The sequence below is a fragment of the Palaemon carinicauda genome, chromosome 23 (genome assembly GCF_036898095.1).
Source record: "Palaemon carinicauda isolate YSFRI2023 chromosome 23, ASM3689809v2, whole genome shotgun sequence".
Classification (NCBI taxonomy): domain Eukaryota; kingdom Metazoa; phylum Arthropoda; class Malacostraca; order Decapoda; family Palaemonidae; genus Palaemon; species Palaemon carinicauda.
Window position 1 is genome coordinate 86139853 of NC_090747.1, and position 23379 is coordinate 86163231.

Below are 23379 nucleotides of genomic sequence, written 5' to 3' on the forward strand. Positions count from 1 at the left end.
CTAGTCGTAACATATGAAATATTTCTAAAAGTTATGTCTACGCCTGACTAACCTAGAAATAAGCTATTCCTACCCTACTTTGCAATGCTATGAACTTGATGTGTATTCATATTACTTTCTAAATGTGTACGTTAGCCTGCAACTCATGAACGAAATGTGGACATGATACTATCTACGCAAACTGATAAAACACATACTTGTTTTAATACTAGGATAGTTACAGTTGAGCCGGTCTATCTATATACACTACACAACTAGACGATGACAAACTAATGTAGGAAGGACGCGTGTGACAATAACATTGAAACGTCGACGACAGAGCAACAGTGTTGCCAGATGGGTTAGTCTAAATATCCCCAAAATTCATGATGAAAATTCTCCAAAACAACCTAAAAATCCCTATTTCCGCAAATAGATTTTCTTCTCATCATGCAGGCTTTACTTATATAGAAATGACTCAATATACTTCGTATAAATGCAAGTAAACTAGCAACAATTTAAAGGTTTACTCATCTTTGTTTCTTCTTCATAGGAAATTTGTACAGAATATTCCCATCAGATACCCAAAATCCCCAAATCTAGGAATAAATTCCCAGATCTGGCAGCACTGCTGAGCAATATCTATTTTGACAGTGCTTTAAGACCACTGTATTTCTTCGAAAATCTTAAATAAATAATCTATTGGGTGCCTGGGTTAGGATTATTTCCTTACCTTAATTAAGATGAGATGTAACAGGTGTGGGCTACCATCGGGAACAACACTTACATTCATACCATCTGGCCCCATTACATGTTAGAAAAGGACTTATGCTCATTTGAGTGGATAAAACACACACACACCCACACATATGAATATTTATCACTAAAACTCGTGATCTTAATCAATGTAAATATCAACCTCAATGGTATTTACTATCGAATTCTACTTTTAGGAAAGCATATCCACTGGAAATTCATTTGACAAGATTAATACATCTGGCTGGGCAAGGATTCGAACCTATACCTTTTGAGTTGACACAGCTAGAGGACCTTCCTGGCGTTGTTTGGACTCAGAGGAATATGTTGGAATCCTTGACCAGCCAAAAGCATTTATCATAAATGAATTAACAGTGGATATACATTCCCAAAGGTAGAATACGTCATTAAATGGCATTGTGGTTGATATTTACACACACGCATACACATACTGTTAATTGACCAGAAGTTTAAGTATCATTATTATTATAATAGTAATGATTAGGCCTACTACTACTACTACTACTATTATTATTATTATTATTATTATTATTATTATTATTATTATTAGCTAAGCTACATCCCTAGTTGGAAAAGCAAGATGCTCTAAGTCCAAGGGATTCAACAAGGAAAAATAGCCCAGTGAGGAAAGGAAATAAGGAAATAATTAAACTAAATAAGAAGTTATGAACAATTGAAATAAATATTTTGAGAACAGTAACAACATTAGATTACTGTGTATCATTTATATATAAACTATAAAAAGACTTATGTCAGCCGGTTCAACATAAAAACATTTCTTGCAAGTTTAAACTTTTGAAGTTCTACCGATTCAACTACCCGATTAGGAAGATCATTCCACAACTTGGTCACAGCTGAAATAAAACTTTTAGAATAATGTGTAGTATTGAGCCTCATGATGGAGAAGGCCTGACTATTAGAATTAAACACATTATTCTAATCTTTATAACCTAACCTCCAACCTTAGTTGGAAAATAGAATGTTACAATCTCTGGGGCACAAAACGGAAAGAAACACACTGAGGGTAAAGAAATAGAGAGAAATAAAGAAAACCCGAAAAATAAAGATAAGGACAATAATGGAAATATGATAAAACACCATTGTCTTCACCATACTTAACCCCCAACTTTGAAATCTCAAAGAATTACTGCATATAGTCTGGAACTGGGCACATCATTTAGAGCACAGTAATAAGAACTGAAAATTAAACTGCTTAAATTGGTGTCTATACTAAATTCCCATATAAATAGCAGTCTAGGTGAGAATCTAAAGACAAATTATCAAACGGAAAAGACTATGGTAATCAATTATGTAGAAGAATTCAATAAAAACAGTACATAGGCCTACACAGAAATCATAGAAAATATGAACATTGAAAATAAAGAGGACATCAAACATTACTGGAGACTTACAGGTATAAGATAGAATAAGTGACTAAAGCTAAATCGAAACATATTCAGGAAATAACTTTAAGTGATAAGACAATTATTAGAATATTAAAATTTGGTATTTAAAAAAAAAATATTCAGGTAGGGGAAGTTACAAAATGTCTTCGATATAACGGTCAATATAATGTGTAGGCTAACTAAATGAAATGTCAGGTTGAGGTTGTTTAACTCTGAAAAAAATAATGCTTACATATTTCTTAATTTTAACCAACAGAGAATAAATCAATGAATGGAAAAATATATTGGTAGACCTTATTTGCCTTTAAACATTGTAAATTGAAACAAGTAAAGTTACTAAGTTAGTAGCAATGGGGAGCCGTTGCAAAGAAACATCCTCGCATTTACTACTCTACAATCTCTTGACAAGTTTTGAGTGAGACTAGCATTTCCATTTTATTCCTAAAACTTAATTTTAAACGAAGAATAATCAATTTTAACAAAGAGGTTTTACCCATCGCCCCAGCATTAGGAACTTAAAGTCTCAGCATATTATCAAAATGAACGTATAAGCATAGACGCAATAATCTCTTGTCACCAAACATCTGAAATTGTGTGTGGTAAGGTTTATTTTCTAAGCTACTGGTATGTTAATCTATCGATGGTCCCAGCTTAATGTTTGAATGAACTTGTTAGAATTTGTTTTTATTGGTGAATCCCTAATTTGGAATTGATGTAGGGTGTACATTTTACACTGTAACTGCTTTACTGTACTCCCAAGGGTAGGTATACCTCTGGTAGCTGACGACACTACCCTAGTCCTACCGGTAGCTTAAATCGGTTTTATTATAGTTACGGACGTTGGAGCCTTTGTATATCAGCGGCAAGCTCCTGCCATTTGGGTTGAAAATGGACATTGACTAACCTAAACTTTCCCCCCTAACCTACAAGCCGTGTCCTTACCTAATAGAGGGGCTAACTCCCCCCCCTGTGACCCCCCTTACACTGCTGTATTCTAAGTTAGCCACAATAATACATACAGGTGGCTGCTATCATACATACACCCCTGGATGGTAAAATCTTTCTTACTTAAAACTGCTCATTCCCATAGTTAAACTCCACCTTTCTTCGAAAATAGCACTTATTTTGACAACTAATAAAAACTTAGTGATATATATATATATATATATATATATATATATATATATATATATATATATATATATATATATATATATGACCTGATTTAGGTCGTATTAAAGGGGGGATCACACTTCACGTCTTGGGGAAACAAGGATAGAGACAATCCATCTTAGGGTTAACATAATTATGAGAGAGGGTCATGCACGAATGAGACTCAGTTTGTTAATTTTCCACAGCTGCTATATTCTATTTAAGCTACAAGGGCGCCCTTTAGTTTATCATTACGTTACGTTACTAAGAAAAAGTCCTCAGAGAAATGGTACTGGTTGGCACTCATTGCTGGCACCCGTGACCTGGACGTATAGGTCTAACCACTCAAGCCTCCCAACTCTAACTGACAAAAACTATGGGGCAGTTCAAGCGCCCACCTTGGCCTTTCTATGCCCTGATCGATGATTGGCTGTTTTGACCCGAAAGTCTTATGAGAACCAATAAAGAGAGAGATTCTGGGGACGCTAACTTTTAACGAACATTTTTGAGTGCCCAAAAAGCCACGCCGATAACGACATTCTCAAAGTGGCACTCAGACACATTGTAACCGTCTTTCCTTTAACAAAGAAGACAGATCTGTTGACATTCACTTATTCCACACAGTAACAACCTGACAGTGCTTAGCTCATATATACTGTATATACATACATATATATATATATATATATATATATATATATATATATATATTATTTTCTCTATGCATTATTTTCATAGACGCGTAATAAATCCATGGAATATTGCTACTTATTTTTTAACCGTTACTCAGTCTCTTGCAAATATATGAAATAAAGATTCATAAAATTCCAAGTATTTTATAGTTTTGTACAGAATAGAGTTAAGTAATGTCCCAAAAGTGTGCCTAATACTAGGTGAAAAAATTGGTAATATTTCGGTAGAGTCCCACCCAGCACCATTATTGCTTGTCAGTACATAGGAGCTTGATGTTTTTCTTTTTTCACGAGCAAAGCAAGCTCACATCAGAGCAAAAACCACTAGACTCTATTGTAATATTACAAAAATCTAATGGTTTTGGCTCCGCTGTGCGCTCACTTCGCTCGCGAAAAAAGTAAAACATCAAGCTCCTATGTTCCATGTACTGGCAAGTGTTAATGGCGTTGGGTGGGACTTTTTCGAAATATTACCAAAATAGTTATTTGCACAGGAGCATGATTAAAGCGATTAAAGGCTTAGAGTTGCTAATGAGTAGCGGAGATAAAAGACAAGCCATTTCTCTGTTGCACAATGTCTTTAACTCAATATATTCATATATGATTAGTGCCTAATCCCTCACCACCCTAGTTGAGACTAGGAAATGGCTTCTGAGGGCTCAGTAGATAGACCTAGCACCTAGATGAAACTTAGCATTTTGAACTCATTTCATCTTTAAAGAATAGCAATGACCCAGTGAGTATTTGATTTTATATGGATCCCAGAAACACTAGCCTGGGGCAGCCACCAAGGGAATAAAAGTCTGAGCAAATTACCTGTAAGCAGCTTTACACTTCTCCAGGTATGGGCTGCCTAGTCTATGTTGTGATAATACAGTAGATTAATTAAATTTATAATTGAAAAGTAAGTTATCCGAAATCAAGCACTGGCCACTGTGTCAAAGCTGTCATTCACAGTAGCACCGATGATTTTACAGAATAGTTGAATAATGCAGCAACCTACGATCACGTTCGAGAACAAGTGCGTTCTCCAAGAAATTCGACATCGACAGCTATCCATCCACGAATACTGACTTGTCCCTCCAAGATGGAACGCGACAGCATGCTGGTACGGATGCACTTGGGTAAGTGTGAGCATTCCTCCTCGAAGGAGGACAGATCAGCCTGGACCCCTCGCAGACAAACACCAGAACGTGAGCTCCCTTATGGGGCCCCGATGACCATCCTGTCATTCAGCAATGACATGCCCTGGTTCCATGAGTTGGTCAGGACAGTCCGACAAGCCGTTAAAGGTACTTCGCAAGTTTCTGCGGGTAGAGACACAGCTGCAGCTTTGACCAGCACCCCGCAGATCCCATTGTAGGCTTCAAGTGCCTCGAAGTTCACATTTTCACCATTCAATCCGAGATGAAAGAGTGTTGTTACGGCTCAACCGCAAAAATGACAGGCTCTATAGGTTTGTCGCCGATGCGATCCAAGATACATAATCCTCCAACAGATTCTAGCATGCTGCAGCAAGACTACTTGAAGCTAGAGCTAACCCCCTATGATGCCTAGGAAAAAAAGGGGGCAGCAGAGGCAACTTCTTCCTCGAGCGACACCCTTCACCCCCGGACCAGCAGGGGCTCGGAGATCTTGCTTATGAAATCTTATCGTTTGTCTCCAATTGAGACTACCCCAACTATCCAACCCGTTCTCTCTACAGAAGTTGAACAGCCTTCTTATGCCTCTCTTCCCAGGTGTACTTCTAGTCCGTCCAGGAAGAAGGAAAACTTGAAGAGACCTTCCCTACTCGCTGAGTTCCTGCTGCAACCGAAGGAAAGGAAGGATGGCAAAATAGTGCCCAAGAACTTGTTATCGAGGATGACTGCACCAGTTCAAGAGAAGGTACTGAGTTCGACATGCTCAGCAACAACAACGGCAGGAAAGGAACTTTCCTCAATGTCTAGATACTCATTGAAATGCCATGGCAATCACGACGACCCGTCCCGGGCTCCTAAGGGTGCCAGCTCGTGGGTGGAAAATCTTTACCATGACTACGAACAGGACGACACACTCCTGAGAACAGCTAGTCCCAGGATCTCAGCATGTGAACAAAAGGAGACGGGCCATGCATTTTGGCAAGTCCTGGCATGTAACATGGCTATTAATGGCCTGGACGACCCTTCTACCGCGCCACTCGAAAGTAAGGACACAGTCTTGGACCTTCTGCATGATACTCAGAGATCTGCCCTGGTCAAGGGGGTTGAAGGCAGCCATAAAGAAGACCTTTCCACAGATTGCTGGAAGCACTCAGTCTACAGTTTAGTGATTCAGTGAAACTCCCCTCTCCTCACTTCGTCCAGCAGAGGAGGTACTAAGTAGTAATGGAGGAGAACCTAGCAGCATTACCCCTAGATCCATCGGTAGTGTCTCTAACGAAGGGCACCTCATATCAGAGACTTTCGAGGCTGCAGATCAACTCCTCAGTGAGCGATGCCCTGAACATGGAAAATATTAACATTAACATTAAGAATATTAACATTAGAATAAATCTTTCATATATAAATTATAAAAACTTTACAAAAACAAAAGGAATAGAAATAAGGAATTGAGTGAACCCTCAAGCAAGGGAACTCTAGCCTAAGATAGTAGAAGACCATAGTACAGAGGCTATGGCACTACCCAAGACTAAGGAACAATGGTTTGTTTTTGGAGTGCCCTTCTAGAAGAGCTGCTTATCATAGCTAAAGAGTCTCTTCTACCCTTATCGAGAGAAAAGTGGCGACTGAACAATTACAGTGCAGTAGCAAACCCCTTGGGTGAAGAAGAATTGTTTGGTAATCTCAGTGTTGTCAGGTGTATGAGGACAGAGGTGAGTATGTATATAATGGGCCAGAATATTGAGCGTATGTGTAGGCAAAGACAAAATGAGCCGTAATCATAGAGAGGGATCCAATGTAGTACTGTCTGGCCAATCAAAGGACCCAATAATTCTTTAGTGGGAGTATCAAAATGGGTGGTTGTTGCCCTTGCTAAACTACTACCCTGATAAAGAGCTGAAGGTTTGTATCATTAGGAAAAATAGGAATTATTCTTAAATTTGTCATATCATCATGATTAATATTGGTTTATTCCCTACACAAATACAAACCTTGCATTCTTTACATAGAAGGAATCACTGCTAGCTGACATATGACTATTAAAACTTTTTTGTTCCGTAACTGGAATACAAACCTACGCTATTTATTTAGGGGTATTACTTTCTGCGTAGCTGAAATGACGAGCCATTAAAATTTAGCGAGGGTCAATTACCCACACCGCTAGTTAGCGGGGGTAGGGGGGGTAGCTTGCTACCGCTCCCACTCACACACCGGTGATTTAGCTCACTTTGCTTTTGGCTCAGATGGTGTACGGTTACGGTCGTTGCTGTTCCTCATCCTTCGTCGTTATTTGGACTGCCATTAATTCCTTTTTGCTTTTTCTTTGTGTTAGTGTGTGTATGTGTTGACTTCTGCAAACATGCGCACCTGCCCAGAACTCGTTTGTCCCGTCTGCAGAGGTCATTGGTGTGATTTCAACAAGTGTAGTGAGTGTCGGGAGTGGTCTGCCTCCCAATGGGAAAGGTTTGGGTGACGGTGGAAGAAGAATTCTAAGCGGGATATTTCTCCTTTGAAGGTTCCTTCGAAGGGGAAAAAACCCAAGGCTTCTTCTTCCGTCTCCCAACCATCCTCTGAAGCTCCTACTCGTGCGGTCTCTTCTGAGAGACCATCGAGTAGTACCGTAGACCCATTTAATTTCGGCCAACCCCGGTCCTCGAGAGATGGTGTTGCTTCCTCTAGCGAAGCTGCCCCACCTCTCCCCATGGGTGAGGCCTTGTGTTACAGGTTTGGTTGTCCTTGGGGCTTCAGGGTCCGCCCTCCAAGGACTACTTGCTGCAGCTCATCCTCTGGGGTGCAAGTGTGCAGCCATTATTGTTGACTTGGGAGGTAGATCCTCTTGCGCTCATCGACGTCGTGGTTTCAGAGGTGTCTTCTGTGGTTTCTGCCGACTCCCCTGCCCCTCCAAACTATCCAGCTGTTGCTGCCGACTTAGTTTCCCCTGGTCCTGATAATCCTTCGAGGGGGAAACTTAGTCTTACGTTTGTCTCTCCTGCGAGTGTTTCTCTCCCTCGGGGGAGTTCACTCATAGAAACTCCTAGAGGGCTTCTCCGTCGCAGAGCTCGCCCACCGCTTCACCTTAGAGCTCGCCCTTCACCATCGGTGAAAAGGCGCTTCTTTGGCATTCCAGACTCGTCATCGCAGCCGTCACCCGCAGAGCAGTCTCCGCTTTAGTCGTCTCTTGGCCCTCGATCTTCGCCCGTTTCTGAACCTTCTCCCGACGACGCTGCTACTAGTACTCTGACTTCGGTCCTGGACCTTTCTGTAGATCGTTCACGATCTCCATCAGTGGATGTTCGCCCTTCCAAAGGGCACATCCCTGTTCCTGTGCTACCTGCCAACCTACCATCGCCGTTCCTGTTCCCGGTACAGCCTCCTGAGGCCCTACTTAAGTGTGCAGCTGCACGCCAACGCTCTTCAGTTCGCTAGCTCCCTTCAGTGCACCTGCGCTTACCAACATCTCGTCAGCGCCAGCCTGCTTGTTGGCACTCTGCAACGCTTCGGCGCACGCCTTCACCTGCTCACCCTCAGTGACTACCAGCGCGCCAACGATCACCGGCGCAACAGATCCCACTGAAATTTAAGCGCTCGCGCAACTTCCGTCTCCTACTCGCCAACGCTCTCCTAGACGACAGCTCCAACCTGCGCACTAGCGATCTCATGCGCGCCAGCACTCTCCTACGAGCCAACGATCTCCTGCGCTCTCCTACGCACCAAATCTCTCCTGCGCGCCAACAAGCTCCTGCTTGCCAGCGCTCTCCTAAGCGCCAGCACTCGGCTGTGCGCACTCGGCAATTCTCTCCTACGTGCCATCGTTCTCCTGCGTGCCAGATCTTGCTTACACGCTCGCCCGCGCGTTCGTAAGCTCTCTCCTACGTGCCAGATCTCACCCGCGCATACGCACCAGGTCACGCACTCCCGCGCGCACACACCAGGTCACGCACTCCCGCGCGCACACACCAGGTCACGCATACCCGCGCGCACACACCAGGTCATGCATACCCGCACGCATCAACACTCGCCTGCGCATGCGCGCATCAACACTTACCTGCGCATGCGCCCCAACACTCGCCCACGTGCCACCACTCATCCGCGCGCGCGAGCCAGCTCTCGCCCGCGTGCTTGAGCCAGTTCTCGCCTGCTCACCGGCACATTTGCGCAGTAAGTAGGAACAGCACACAGACAGGTCACCATTGCCTCATTCCCCTCACTGCAAACGCTTTTCAGCTTGTCCGCCGGGGAAAGAGGAACAGGCCTCTGCAGGATCCCAAAACTGCCTTCCTCTAAGGTGGACCCACCTACAGCAGAGACTCCTAGGGAACCTTCGGTCCCTTTCCCTTCAGGGGATCTTTCTGACTGTGTGTCAGTCAGTCAACAGCCATGGTTCAGTGCTATAATCAGAGCAGTGGTACAGGTTTTCAATCCTGCTCTGTCTGGCTGCTCTTCGGAGTAGCTTATAGCTCCAGCAGACCTTCGGCAAAGAACCATGACTTCTTCCTCCCACCTGAAGAGTAAAAGAGGAGTCTCTGACGCGGTCACTTCCTCGAGGGTAAAGTTGAGTCCGGTTAGACCATCAAGACCAACTCCTCCTGCATCTTCCTCGGGACAATCTCCCCCCTCACCTTTGCCAAAGGAGTCGCGTGAGGATAGGACCTCCCTTCCACCTTCGGAGGAAGCCTCCCCTCACACAGAGAGTTCCCTACCACCAATAGAAATCAGGAGGGACACGACATCTCGGCCTTCAATGCTGAAGTCCTACCTCCTTCCTTGGAAGGAGCCCAAAGACTCCAAGACTCTGCCAAAGTCCTCTTCTAGGACTACCAAGTCTACAGAGACAGCCAGTCACTTGAGGGATGTCAGCGACCCACCCCGGAAAGAGCTCTCAGGGATGGAAGAAGGAGACTTCGCTGCAAGTCCAATGTCGAAAGGAGAGCAAAAAGAGTCAGAACATGCATTCTGGCAGGTTCTGACTCTCATAAGGGTTCTCAGTGGGTTTACTGACCCAAGAGATATCCCCACGGGAGGGCAAGGACACGGTATTAGACCGTATTTTTGGCACCCAGAAACCTTCAAAGACCAGTGCAACCCTGCCCTGGTCTCAAGGGCTGAAGGGTGCCAAGGCTAAGATCTCCCTACAACTCACCGAATATTCCTCCTTCCATCGTTCCGGCTCTACCAGTAAGCTTCTCCCACCTCCTCATGTCCAACGGAGGAGGCATTTCGAGATTCTGGAGGAGCCTCGTCCAGCTCTTCTTCTCCACCACTCCATGGAAGAGCTCACCAAGAGAATCTCTCTAGAGAGACTCTCCAATCGACAGTTGTTCCGTAACCGAAATACAAACCACGCTATTTACATAGGGTTTACTTTCGGCGTAGCTGAAATTGACGAGCCATTAGATTTTAACGAGGGTTTACTATCCCCGCGCTAGTTAGCAGGGGTAGGGGAGGGGTAGCTTGCTACCCCTCCCCCCCTCACACACCGGTAAAATGTCTCGCTTCACTTTTGGCTCGGACGATGTACAGACATGCCTGTCTTCGTCCTCGCTTGGCAGCCACTATATGTTTTGTCTTTACTTAATCACTTACTTTTCTTATACTCAATATACTGTATATGTAAACATATTTTTGTGTTTATGCATATATTTGAATATAGAAATCAGTAAGTTTCCTTTTCAGAGTTCGTGCTTGTGTGTGTAGTGTATGATATCTCCGTGGAGCCCTCGGCAGTTAGGCCACCACGGTGTAATTTCATGGGTCGCGATCGAGTTTGACTACGGTCTCTCTCTCTCTCTCTCTCCCTCTCGAGGTCGTTCACCCTTTACTACGTTTTACCTTTACTATGTCCTGGGTAGCTTCCTTCCCGTGTGGGTGGGGTTGCTACGCTGTACATTTTATCTCAATTAGTTTATGAATCTAATTGTATTTGTTGACTTTTCAGCTTTTTGTAGAACGATTCCTTTCGGGGTTTTCGTTCTTTCTTTAGTGAACATTCATATTTGAATTACATAATTATAATTGTTATAATTCTGTGTTTGTTACAGCTCTCCTTCCGTGTGTGTTGTGTAATTCTTGTGTTCTTTTCCCTTGGGATTCCTCTTCGGAGTCTTCTCGGGTGAATGAATGTTAACTAATAACTTTTTTTTTTTTTTTTATTATTCACAGTTAACGATCTAGTCTCGTTTGTGCAATGTGACAACGAAGCGAGCTGTCTTGTTGGGGCCTGGGGAGTCTGCTGTTGTTGCCTCCCTTATAGATCTACGTCAGGGGCGTGTCTCCTTCTCCTGGAAGTGCTCCCGTGACGACTGACAGCTCTCCAGTTCATTTTAGAACACTCAGGAGGCTCGCCTCCTTGGGTGGATAACTTCCCTTCCAAGGGAAGTTTTCCCGTCCAGGCTTGAGTTTTTTCCCTTTGGGGGAACTCCTCTTGCCTTTATTTTGTTCCTGGTCCTCCGGCGGTTATGCTCTTGGTGCTGAGCGACCGCTTTTGTAACCTTGCTCAAGGGGCTGAGCGGTTGCAAGCTCGGTCCATGGATTTCGTGCGACTATGCTCTTGGTGCTGAGCGGTCGCACCTGCAGTTACGCTCAAGGGGCTTAGCAACTGCATGAGCCTCTCTTCAGAGAATTGCTCTTTTTAGGTCACTTGCTGACCCGTCTCTGCTACGAAGTGTTCCTCTTTCGTTCGTGAGGGAGGACACTCATAGAGACTCCTCTTCTGAGGACTCTTCTGCTGTTGTTGCTGATGTTGCTGAAGGCTCAGTCCCCTTCGGGGGGCTTCCGAGCCCTACGGTCTCTCCTGCGAGTGCTTCTCCCCCGGGGGGGAGTTCACCACAGAGACACTTCTTCGGAGGACTCCGTCTGCTGCTGTTGCCGTTGTTGCTGAAGGCTCAGTCCCCTTCGGGGGGCAGCTGAGCCCTACGGTCTCTCCCGCGAGTGCTTCTTCCCCGAGGGGGAGTGCACCACAGAGACTCCTCTTCGGAGGACTCCGTATGCTGTTGTTGCTGAAGCCTCTGTCCCCTTCGAGGGGCAGTTGAGCCTACGGTCTCTCCTGCGAGTGCTTCTCCCCTGGGGGGGAGTTCACCACAGAGACTCCTCTTCGGAGGACTCCTCCTGCTGTTGTTGCTGTTGTTGCTGAGGGCTCAGTTTCCCTTTGGGGACAGCTGATGCCTACGGTCTCTCCTGCCAGTGACTTTTCCCCTCGAGGGAGTTCACGTTCAGAGACTCCTCTTCGGAGGTCGGAGGGTGTTGCGCCTGTCCGAGGTCGTTTTCATCTTTGTTCGACGTTCTCCGCAGAGGACCCTCCTCGCCGAGTACCGACCGTTGCAGCTGCTCTACTCCTGCCAGACCTTCTAGTCTTCACCTCCGTTCCTGGACGCAGATGCGCAGTGGGCGCCAACTCACAGTGGGCGCACCCCGTTTACAATGGGCACCGGTCCCTTCGGGGCTAAGGGGCTTATTCCACAGTGTGGGTAAGTCCCTTAAGTGCCAGGTTTTTTCCTGCGCGCCCACGTTCTCCTGCGTGCACGCGCGCAGTAGCGCTCTAGCGCTCGCCTGCTGTGGACCACGATCTCCGGTAATTGAGTCACGCCGTAGATCTTCTTCCTGCTCGCCAACGCTCCCCTGTACTTCTGTCCTTTTGTGTGCCAGCTCTCTTCAGTTCGCCAGTGCACACCTGCGCGCCCTTTCCTGCTACGCGCCATGGGCGCCAACTGTTTCCTGAACGCCCAGGATCGCCTGCTTGCCAGCACGCATCAGCGCTCCCCTTCCTGATGCACCTGCGCTCCTTCTGATTAGCGCGATGCACGCTAACGTTCGCCCTCTAGCCCACAATCTACCAGACCTGGGCGCAGGCAAGAAGATTTACTTCGCCTTCTCGCCGACGACCTTCTCTAGTCTCTTACGCGTCAGCGATCCCCTACGCGCCAGCGCGATTCTTCGCCTGCTCGCTAGCGTTTTTAACGCACCACCGCTCGCCAACGCGCCATCGATTGCCAACACGCCATCGCTTGCCATCACGCCATCGCTTGCCAACGCGCCTTCACTCGCCTACGGGCCATCGCTCGCCAAGACACGCCATCGCCCGCCTACGCGCCATCGGTCTCCCGGCCGCCTGTGCTCGCCCTCGCGGCCGCGCGCCCACACGCATGCGCACCCATGTTCGCCCGCGCGCGAACTAACGGTTTTCCATCGCGCGAGCGTCAGCGCGATTCCCGCCAGTAAGCCATCGCTCGCCTGCGCACTATCGGATTCCGACCGCCAGCGCTCGCCCTTCCAACCACGCTCGCCCTCCTTTTGCGCTCCCTCGCACACTTTCGTCTGCGTGCCCGCGCACGGGCGCTTCCACGTTCGCCCACGCGCGAACCATTGATTTACCATCGCGCGAGCGCCAGGGCGATTGCGACCGTGATTCCCGTCGGGGTTTCGCAGCACAGGCAACCTGGCGAGTCTTCTGGAGCGCGTATTTCCAGAACACGGTCTTCTCCCCGTAAACGCAGAGCATGGCACGTGCAAGAGCAGGAAGAATCTTCAGGGAGGTCTGAGCAACATTCTTCTTTCCAGAATCTGGTTTAGCCCTTCCTCCCCACCATTCCCTGGAAGGGTCTTGCCAGGGAGTTTTTCTTTCGAGATTTCTCCGCCGGGCAGGGGGTGACTGGTTTAGCCCTTCCTCTTCACAATTTCGTGGAAGGGGCTTACCAGGCCTTTTCCTCCCCGATTGCGACCCGAGGATTTGTACAAGGAAGCTCCAGGAAGATCATGGGTACTTTCCTTCTCTCGGGCTCAAGCACCTTTGCGTTCCGTCGCCAAGTTTCGAACTTGCGGGCAAACTCGATGTAGGAGCATCGAGACGCAGTGACCGAGGGCTTCCTCTCGGGAGTCCCATCCGTGGATGTCGACAAGCTCAGACACTCTTCCATCCTTGGGAAGAGCTTGTTTGAGCCCAAGGACAGAGAAATGGACAGCTGTTGTGCGGAGGAAGTCGAATCCCGTTTTCACTCCTCCAAGGCGCTTACTTCCAGACCCTGCAAGCCTCTGACGCCTCTTCGTTCAGGCTCGTCAGCCTAGGTTATCGGAACTGGCTACGGCAGCTAAGACAAGGTGTACAATAGCAGTCCCCTCCTGTCAGGGACAGGTAGGACGGGAAGTTCTCCCGGGGAGGCATAATCCTAGAGGGAGCGGCCGAGTTCACAAACTCTAGGATTGGCAACCCCCCTTGGCAGGTCTCCCGCTGGGGGGATGCCTAAGGTTACTCGTTCGGATAACAGCTTCCCGATGCCGATTCCTGCACGATTTCCGTGATTAGCCAAGGATATCGCGCCTCGCTCTTAACATCTCTCCTCCACTGTCAGCGAATCCAGTGTCGCTGAGCCTCTATGCCATGGGGTCGGCAAGAGGTTTGCCCGTTGGGCAGAAAGAGCCATGCTTTAGGAGAATGTCCTCCATAGGGTCATCGACGGCTTCTCCCCCGGCTTCTTCAGTCGATCCTTTCTTGTAGGAAAGCATCTGAGACGGGAGTTCCGTCATCGACCCCTCAGCTCTGATCAAGTTTGTCGAACAAACTTCGTCCAGCGTGGAACAGCAGAGTCGATCAGACTGGTAGCGAGACCGCAAGACTCCTTATGACCTGGATCGGAAGGACGGGTACTTCCAGGTCCCATTCCATCCATCTTCCAGGAAGCACTTGGAATTCAGCCTAGACTACAGATGTACCTGCTTAAGATGCTGTGTGGCGATCCCGCCGCAGCATCGCAGGTTTTCACCAGAGAACTCTCCCCGCTTTCCTCATGGCCACTCAGGAGCAGGCTTCCGCCTCCTTCGCTTTTTGGAGGTTTGGCTAACTCCGGTAGTCTCGGGTTCGACCTTCTTCAACACCGGGACAAGCTTCCGGGACTTTACCAAGAGTGAGGGATCATGGTAATTTGCAAGGAGCCTTCTCTACTTCTTCCTCAACATCTGGAATATCTAGCCATGATATTGACTCCTTCTCCGAGCCTTCCCTTCAGTTGACTGTGGCAAGGCTGAGGAGAGTCGCAGATCCTTTTCTCAGTCAAGGAGAGCTTTCAGCCCTATCTTGGAACGTTTCCTGGGTCTCCTTTCCTCATTGACCCGTTTAAGTCCCGAACGGTCGCCTCAGGATAAGTTCCCTGTTAGGCAGCCCAAGTTCCGGTGGAATGAAAGCAACGATTAACCGGACTTTCTGGCCCCTATGGGACCAGCAGAACGATTAGACCTGCAATGGGGGTTGACCTATGGAACCTCTTGCATGGGAGTAGATATTCTCGTCCTTTCCCCGCATTTGATGCTGTTCTCGGACTCGTCAAAGAAAAGGGGGGGAGGGGGGGCATGTTCCAGTTCAGGCCTATGGTCAGGACCTGAAGGGTACCTTCTCATCATTCAGGTAGGCTTAGAGGCCGTAGTCTGGCCCTTCTACAGATCCTACAGATCCTGCCGAGTCGCTCCGTGCGCGACAACTCCATGATACTGGCGTATTCCAACTAGCAGGGAGGTACATTTTCATACTTTCGCATCTTGCAGTAGAGATACTGAGATGATCCGAAGTCCACTCAATACCACTATCGGCTCGCTCATTCCGGGCAGAGGAATGTTCTCTCCGACAATCTGAGCAGAGCCTCACAGATAGAGAGTACCTGGGGGTCTTTGGCCTCTAGTAACCAGCAAGTCCTGGCCTGGGGGACCCGATCACGACAGCCTAGAACTTCAAGCTGCCGCTGTACTTCCCCCCAGTCTCAGACCCCAAGACTCTTTGGCAAGATGCTTTCCGGTGATGGTGGGACAGCATCGACGTCTACGTCTTCCCGCTATTGTTGTCTGTTGAGAAGGGGTCTCAACGAGAACAGGTTGTCTGTCAACCTTTCGATGGCCCTGAGAGCTCCGCTGCGACTATACGCAGAACGGTTTCCGGACCTTCTGCATTCCCTGACGGAACTCCCGGGAGAGCTTCTTCCACGACACAGGCTACTCAAACAACCACACTGCAACATCTTTCACAAGCCGTAGCATCGCTTCGGCTTCACGCCTGGAGACACTACGCCACCTCCTCACGAAGAGACACCCCGCAACAGTTGCGGAGCGGAGGTCGCGTCACCTGCGATAGTCATCCGCAGGGGTCTACCAGGCGAAGTAGAGAGTCTTCTGTGGTTGGTGTCGTGGGAGAGGTACCTCTTCCCTTGATGCCTCTACTCCAGCAATAACGCAGTTATAGCTTATCGGCGGGAGGAAACTCGTTTCCGCTCTCGGCAGTGAAGCCTATCGCTCAGCCTTTCCCTGGCCTTCAGGCTGAAAGGAATAGACTTTTTCCTTCCCGCTGGATCTTTCTTCGCTCATGCGAAGCTACGAACGTACCTGCCCCCAGTCGGAGTGAGACCTCCTCCATGGAGCATGGTTCGGACTCTTAAGTCCCTTAAGAGATCTTCTTGCGAACCATTACGTCAGGCCTCTGATCGTCGTCCGTCTTGGCAGACGGTGCTCCTGCTCGCTCTGGTCTCGGCCAGTGTGTAAGCAATCTTCATGGTCTCGTACGACTCCGCCCTTTCAAGAGGATAGGGGGAGGTAACATTCAGGTTCGCTCCTGAGTTGTTTTCTAGACTCAGAATCTTGGAGTCCCGGACCTTCGGTTCGACTCCTTCAAGATTTCGAGTCTCCGTTCTGTATCAGATGACCCAGACCTTCTCCTTCTTGCCAGTAAAGGAACCGAGGGGTTATCTTTGAGAACAGCTGCAGTTTGTCCTCACGTGCAAGCCCGGTTTGGGAGCACAGGAAGGACGCAGGGGAGAGTCACCAGTAGGCCTTTTCAGCTCGGACTCAAGGGCATTCATCTCGACCTGAATCCAGACCCTCCCCTGTCACGTCGCCCTACAGCACGGTGTCGGATACATCCCAACGTCCCTCGCCTTCAAGAGGAACTACTCTGTGACGCAGGTGCTACAAGCTGGAGTCTGGAAGCGTCTAGTGACCTTCGCAGCCCACTTCCTGCAGGACGTGACCCACAGGGGTATCGATACGTTTCTATCACTCTGTGGTGGCTACGCAACAGCTGGTCTAACCTCAGGCTCCATTTTGGACAGGTAGGAGAAGGTTGAGGGCATTGTTACCAGGTTTTAGACTGCATGAACGGAAGAAGTATGTCTGGCCCTTACTTCTTTCTTCATCCTCCCCTCTACTGGGGAAGCAGCATCCTGGTCTCTGCATAGCTGACCTCAAACCTCTGCAGGTAAACCATGCTTCCTTGTGTTCCAAGTATTGAGACAATACTGTCGCGTCCCCCCTACCCTGATGAGGTGGTATTGGGAACGTCCTAACCCAGAGTTCCGTCTAGAACTCCAGGTCAACTGCCTAGGATGGGTCACACTTTCTTCCTTTACACACAAGCTTATGTAGGCCACACGTTTCCTTGCGGAGCAAGGAACTTGTGAGGTGCAGGGACTCCTTTTCTCGAGTGCGACTCACTCGGATTCTGAGTCCCCGGGTAAGCCAAAGCCAGTATGGCTGGGGACTTTCCAACCTTCCTAAGGGGTAAGACACCCTATGTAAATAGCGTGGTTTGTATTTCGGTTACGGAACAAATGACAAATTCGGAGATAATTTGTATTTTTCCTAGCCATACAAACCTTAGCTATTTACACATATTTGCCTGCCAGCCCTGTCCCCCAAGTCAAGTCCTACCTCTAAGTGAAGTGAGACACTAACTAGCGCGGGGGTAGTAAACCCTCGTTAAAATCTAAAGGCTCGTCAATTTCAGCTACGCCGAAAGTAAACCCTATGTAAATAGCTAAGGTTTGTATGGTTTGGAAAAATACAAATTATCTCCTAATTTGTCATGTTTCTTTCTTGGAAACCGAGATCCTTAACCAGGAGAAGTACGCCATGCAAGCTACTTCATGGCTTGATATCTGGTTAGGGACCTTGGGAATCCTGGTACGGACTGATGATTTCTCCAAGGAACGTACCAGGAAAGCAATGGAGACTTTCCTGCTCTCAGGCACTCGCACGATCGAGTTTCTCGCCCACTAAGTTTCGAACTTGTGGGCGAATACCATCCTGAAACGTCGGGACACGGTGTCTGAGAGGTTCCATCAACAAGTCTCTAATGCCGAGATTGCTAGGCTCAGATATTCCTCTCTAGAGGGAGCCCATCTATTTGAGCCTAAGGACGTGGAACATGTCGCTGAGAGATGGAGGAAGTCCCATCAGGACTCCCTCCTCCATAGGGCTTTGACTTCCAAGCTCTATAACCCACCAGCTCCTCAGCAGTCCTGTCTAGCCAAGACCATGACGACCAAGACAGCAGCGAAGACCACAGTGTCTAAGAAACCCTTTCCTGCCAAGGACAGGAAAGGCACTAAGTCCTCCAGGGTAGGAAAATATCCTTGAGGGAGCAGCCGAGGCCGCAAACGCTAGAATAGGCACTCCCCCTGCTTGTCCACCAGTTGGGGGATGCCTATAAAGTTGCTCGGACAGGTGGAAGCAACTCGGGGCCGGACCCTGGACAATCTCTGGGATTCGTCTAGGATATCGCGTCAGTTCATAACATCTCTCCCTCCCCTGACCAGGAATCCAATATCTATAGACTCCTTTGCCATGGCATCAGCAAAGGGGCTGGCCCTTCGGATAGAAGTCCAGACCCTGTTGAAGAAGGGCGCTCTCCAGGAGATCCTTGATGGGTCCCCAGGCTTTTTCAGTTGACTATTTCTTGTAAGAAAGGCGTCTGGAGGCTGGAGACCAGTCATTGACCTCTCAGCTCTGAACAAGTTTGTCAAACAAACAAACTCCGTTCAGCATGGAGACTGCAGACACGGTCAGACTATCGGTAAGACCACAGGACTTCATTTGCTCACTGGACCTAAAGAGCGCGTACTTCCAGATCCCAGTCCATCCATCTTCAAGGAAGTACTTGAGATTAAACTTAGACAACAGGAAATTCCAGTTCAAGGTACTGTGCTTCGGTCTTTCTACAGCACCTCAAGTTTTCACCAAAATGTTTGCCCTAGCGTCATCTTGGGCACACAGGATTGGCATCCGTCTCCTTTGTTATCTAGACGACTGGCTAATCCTAGCAGACTTTGTGTTAACCCTTCTTCAACATCGTGACAAACTTCTGAGGCTTTGCCAAGATCTGGGGATCATGGTAAATCTCAAGAAGTCTTCCCTGCTTCCTACGCAGAGACTGGTATACCTAGGCATGATATTAGACACCAATCTCCACATAGCTTTCCCATCAGACGACAGAAAAGCAAGGCTGAGGAAGGTCGCAAGACCATTTCTCGGACGAGAAGAACTTCCACCCCAGATGTGGTTACGTCTCCTCGGTCTCCTTTCCTCACTGGTCCGTCTAGTTCCCAATGGCTGCCTCAGGATGATATCTCTCCAGTGGCGACTCAAGTCCTGGTGGAATCAGACTCTCGATTCCCCGGACATCCGGATCCCTATGAGATCAGCGGAACAGACGGACCTCGAGTGGTGGGTGGCAGACGAGAATCTATGAAAGGGAGTGGATCTTCTTGTCCTCCCCCCGGATTTGATGCTGTTCTCAGACGCTTCAAAAAAAGGGTGGGGGCTCACGTGCTGCACCACACGACCTCAGGCCTCTGGTCAGAGTCAGAAGAGTACCTCCACATAAATCTCCTAGAGATGAAGGCCGTCTTTCTGGCCACTCAGTGGTAGTGATGAGCGACAACAGCACAGTAGTGGCTTACATCAACGAACAAGGAGGTACTTTTTCGCAGCCCCTATCCCATCTAGCAGTAGAGATACTGAGATGGGCCGAGATCCACTTGATACCACTATCGGCACGCTTCATTCCAGGCAAGAGGAATGTGCTCGCCGACAACTTGAGCAGAGCATCTCAGATAGTGAGTACCGAGTGGTCTTTGGATCATCTAGTAGTCAACAAAGTCCCGTTCTGTCTGATGAAGAGGGTACTCAACAAGGCCAGAACATCGGTCAACCTTTCATTGACCCTCATAGCTCCGCTACAGCATCATGCGGAATGGTTTCTGGACCTTCTGCAACTCCTGACGCAGCCTCCAAGAGAACTCCCTCCACGACTTGATCTACTCAAACAGCCACATGCCAACATATTCCACAAAGCCATAGCTTTGCTACGACTTCCCGCCTGGAGACTATCCAGCATCTCCTCTCTGAAAGAGGATTTTCGTAACAAGTTGCAATCAGGATGTCTGGACACCTGCAAAAGTCATTAGCAGCAGTCTACCAGGCAAAGTGGAAGGTCTTCTGTGGTTGGTGTTGTGGAAGGGGTATCTCTCCTCTCGATGCCACTATTCCAGCAATAGCGGAGTTCCTCGTATATTTGCGGGAAGAAATGCACCTATCAGTCTCGGCGGTAAAAGGCTATTGCTCAGCCTTAAGCCTCGCCTTTAGACTGAACGGAATGGACATTTCTTCATCACTAGAACTTTCCTTACTCATATGGAGTTATGAACTTACCTGTCCTCAGTCTGAAGTGAGACCTCCCCCATGGAACATGGTTCGAGTTCTCAGGTCTCTTAAGAAATCTCCCTATGAACCATTACGCCAGCAACAGATCGCCATCTAACTTGGAAGACGGTATTCCTGCTAGCTTTGGCTTCGACCAAGCGAGTCAGTGAACTTCATGGGACGACATCGCCCATTCAAGGGGATGGGGATAGGTAACGTTCAGCTTCGTCCCTGAGTTTATTGCTAAGACTCAGAACACGGGAGTAGTGGATTCACGATTCGACTCCTTCCGCATTTCGAGTCTTCATTCTGTAACAGATGACCCTGATCATCTCTTACTCTGCCCAGTGAGGAGTTTGAGGCTGTACCTTAAGAGAACAGCCGCATCCCGTCCTCGTGTGCCTGCACTCTTCGTCAGCACAGGAAGGACCAAGAGGAGGGTCACCAAGAACACAATCTCAGCAGCTATTTGTAAGGTCATAGATCATGCCCTGAATCCAGACCCTCCTCCTTCACGTCGCCCAGAGCTCATAATGTCAGGGGCATAGCTACGTCCCTGGCAATCAAGAGGAACTTCTCAGTGATGCAGGTTCTTCCGGCTGGGGTGTGGAAATTACAAACTACATTCACATCCCACTATCTGGAAGACATGTCCCACAGGAGACTCGATATGTTTTCTATCGGTCCTGTGGTGACTGCACAACATCTGTTTTAATACCTCAAGCTCCTTATTGGACAAGTAGCAGAAGGTTGAGGGCACTTTTACCCAGTTTTAGTCTGTGTAGATGAAAAGGTTTGACTGGCTCTTATTCTTTTCTTCATCCTCCCCCTTCTCTTGGGGAAAGCAGCATCCTGGGTTCTCTGCACAAGCTGACCTCAAACCACTGCAGGTAAACCATTCTCCATTGTGTACCTAGTATTAAACTAATACTGTTGCATCCCCATACCCTGGCGAGGTGGTATTGGGAAAGTCTTGGTTACAACAGTTTTTCCTACTAAAGACTCGGAATAACTTTACCTGGACGGTCACACTTCTATATATCTCAACACACAGCTTGCGTAGGCACCGGACCTTGCGTTGCAAGGTTTTAGCGAGGCGCAGGGGCCCCTTATTTTTTAGGACTAACATACTCAGATAAGGAGCCCCCGGCTAAAGCCAAAAGGCTAGATTGGCAGGGACGTCCACCCATCCTAATGGGTGAGTCACCCCTAAATAAATTGTGTAGGTTTGTATTCCAGTTACAGAACAAATGACAAATTCGTAGATAATTCTGTATTTTTCCTAACGATACTAACCTTAGCTATTTATACAAACTTGCCCTCCAGCCCTATCCCCCTTGAAGTCCTACCTCCAAGCAAAGTGAGCTAAATCACCGGTGTATGAGTGGGAACGGTAGCAAGCTCCCCCCCTACCCCCGCGAACTAGCAGTGTGGGTAGTTAACCCTCGCTAAATTTTAATGGCTTGTCATTTCAGCTACGTAGAAAGTAATATCCCTAAATAAATAGCTAAGGTTTGTATCGTTAGGAAAAATACAAATTATTTACGAATTTTATCATATAGAGGTGTAAACAACTGTTCCTGTTCTTAGCAGTGGCGGGGGGTTAGAAGCACTACCCCCCCACTCACTCATACCTTCTTTACTTTGATCTCATATGGAGTTATCCTTTCACATTCACTAGCTTGTTAAAAATTAAAACCTTTAACTTTCAGGTGTGATTTGGTGTGTGTGACCTTGAGGGTGCATGACATACAAGTTTGTCTACACAAGGCGGGCTTCTCCTTAATGTCGAAGGAGGACACCTTAGTGTAGAGGACACTCCTGATCGGAGGCCTCCCCTAGTCTTGAGTGTCGTTAGTGATATGGCAGAAAGAAGAAGTCTAAAAGTGATTCATCCCGTACGGGGTCTTCCTCGGGGTCCAAGAAATCCAGACTTCTTTTTCCTGATACCTTCCTCTCTGACTCTGCTTGTTTGGTCTACTCCAGAGGATGCTCAAGTAAGAGTGATGACCGTATAACTTCAGTAAACCTTTGGGTCGGTCAGGTCACACTTTTCTCCTCCCCCAATGAGTTGGGGAAGGCTTTCGCCTTTGGGGAAACCATAAAGCAAGTCCTTGGTACTTTCTGGTTCCCCTTTGAAGAGAGGTTGGCCAGGGGTGCAGAGTAGGGAAGTGTTTCTTCTCTGGTCATGGTTGGCTTTGGCATTTCCCCGTCTAGAGTCCCTCCTGTTCAGTCTCATGCCCCTGGACCTTTGTTCTCCTCAGATCTTTGGCCATCAGATGATCTGTAGAGTGGTGCTTGCTAGAGCACCTTCCCAGCTCACTCTCCCCTTGGGGACAGCTTGCTCTGCGCGAGAATGACCTCTCCCCTCTGAGCTTGCTGTCCCTCCAGGGCTTTATGGCAGATACCCTCACAAGCATAGAGGTTGTCCTTGCCTGGGAGTCCATCTCCCTAGGCTGCTCTGAAGCGTTAGTGCCTCCAGCTCTTTGAAACTGAGCTGCAGTTGATCTTCGCTATCTCCCTGCAGCCCAGATTGCACCTGACCTCGCTACTATAGCCTCATGAGACTCTGCTGGTCTCCAACCTGCGTAGTTACCTGTGTTGGCTGGCCAAGGAGTTCCGCGATCCAACCTCCTCTGTCTTACTCAATCACAGCTGAGTGCAGTCTGCTTTGCTAGGAACATCGCAAGACACTGGCTTGCGCACTTGTCACCCGCGATCCATTGCGCGATCAGTCACAAGTAGTCAAGCAACTTCTAGTGACTCGTTATTGTCCTCAATCAC

At 48.0% G+C, this 23379-nt stretch overlaps 1 protein-coding gene across 3 annotated transcripts in view; it reads left to right on the forward strand.

Moving 5' to 3' along the window:
• Positions 1-2538: 2538 nt before the first annotated feature.
• Ids (iduronate 2-sulfatase) overlaps positions 2539-23379 on the forward strand; it is a 135498-nt gene continuing 114657 nt past the window's right edge. The window contains exon 1 of one of the 3 annotated variants that reach the window (XM_068347113.1): positions 2539-2761. The gene's annotated coding sequence lies outside the window, so the exon portion shown is untranslated. The remainder of the gene's footprint in view (positions 2762-23379) is intronic. The other 2 variants (XM_068347114.1, XM_068347115.1) reach the window with 2 other exon arrangements.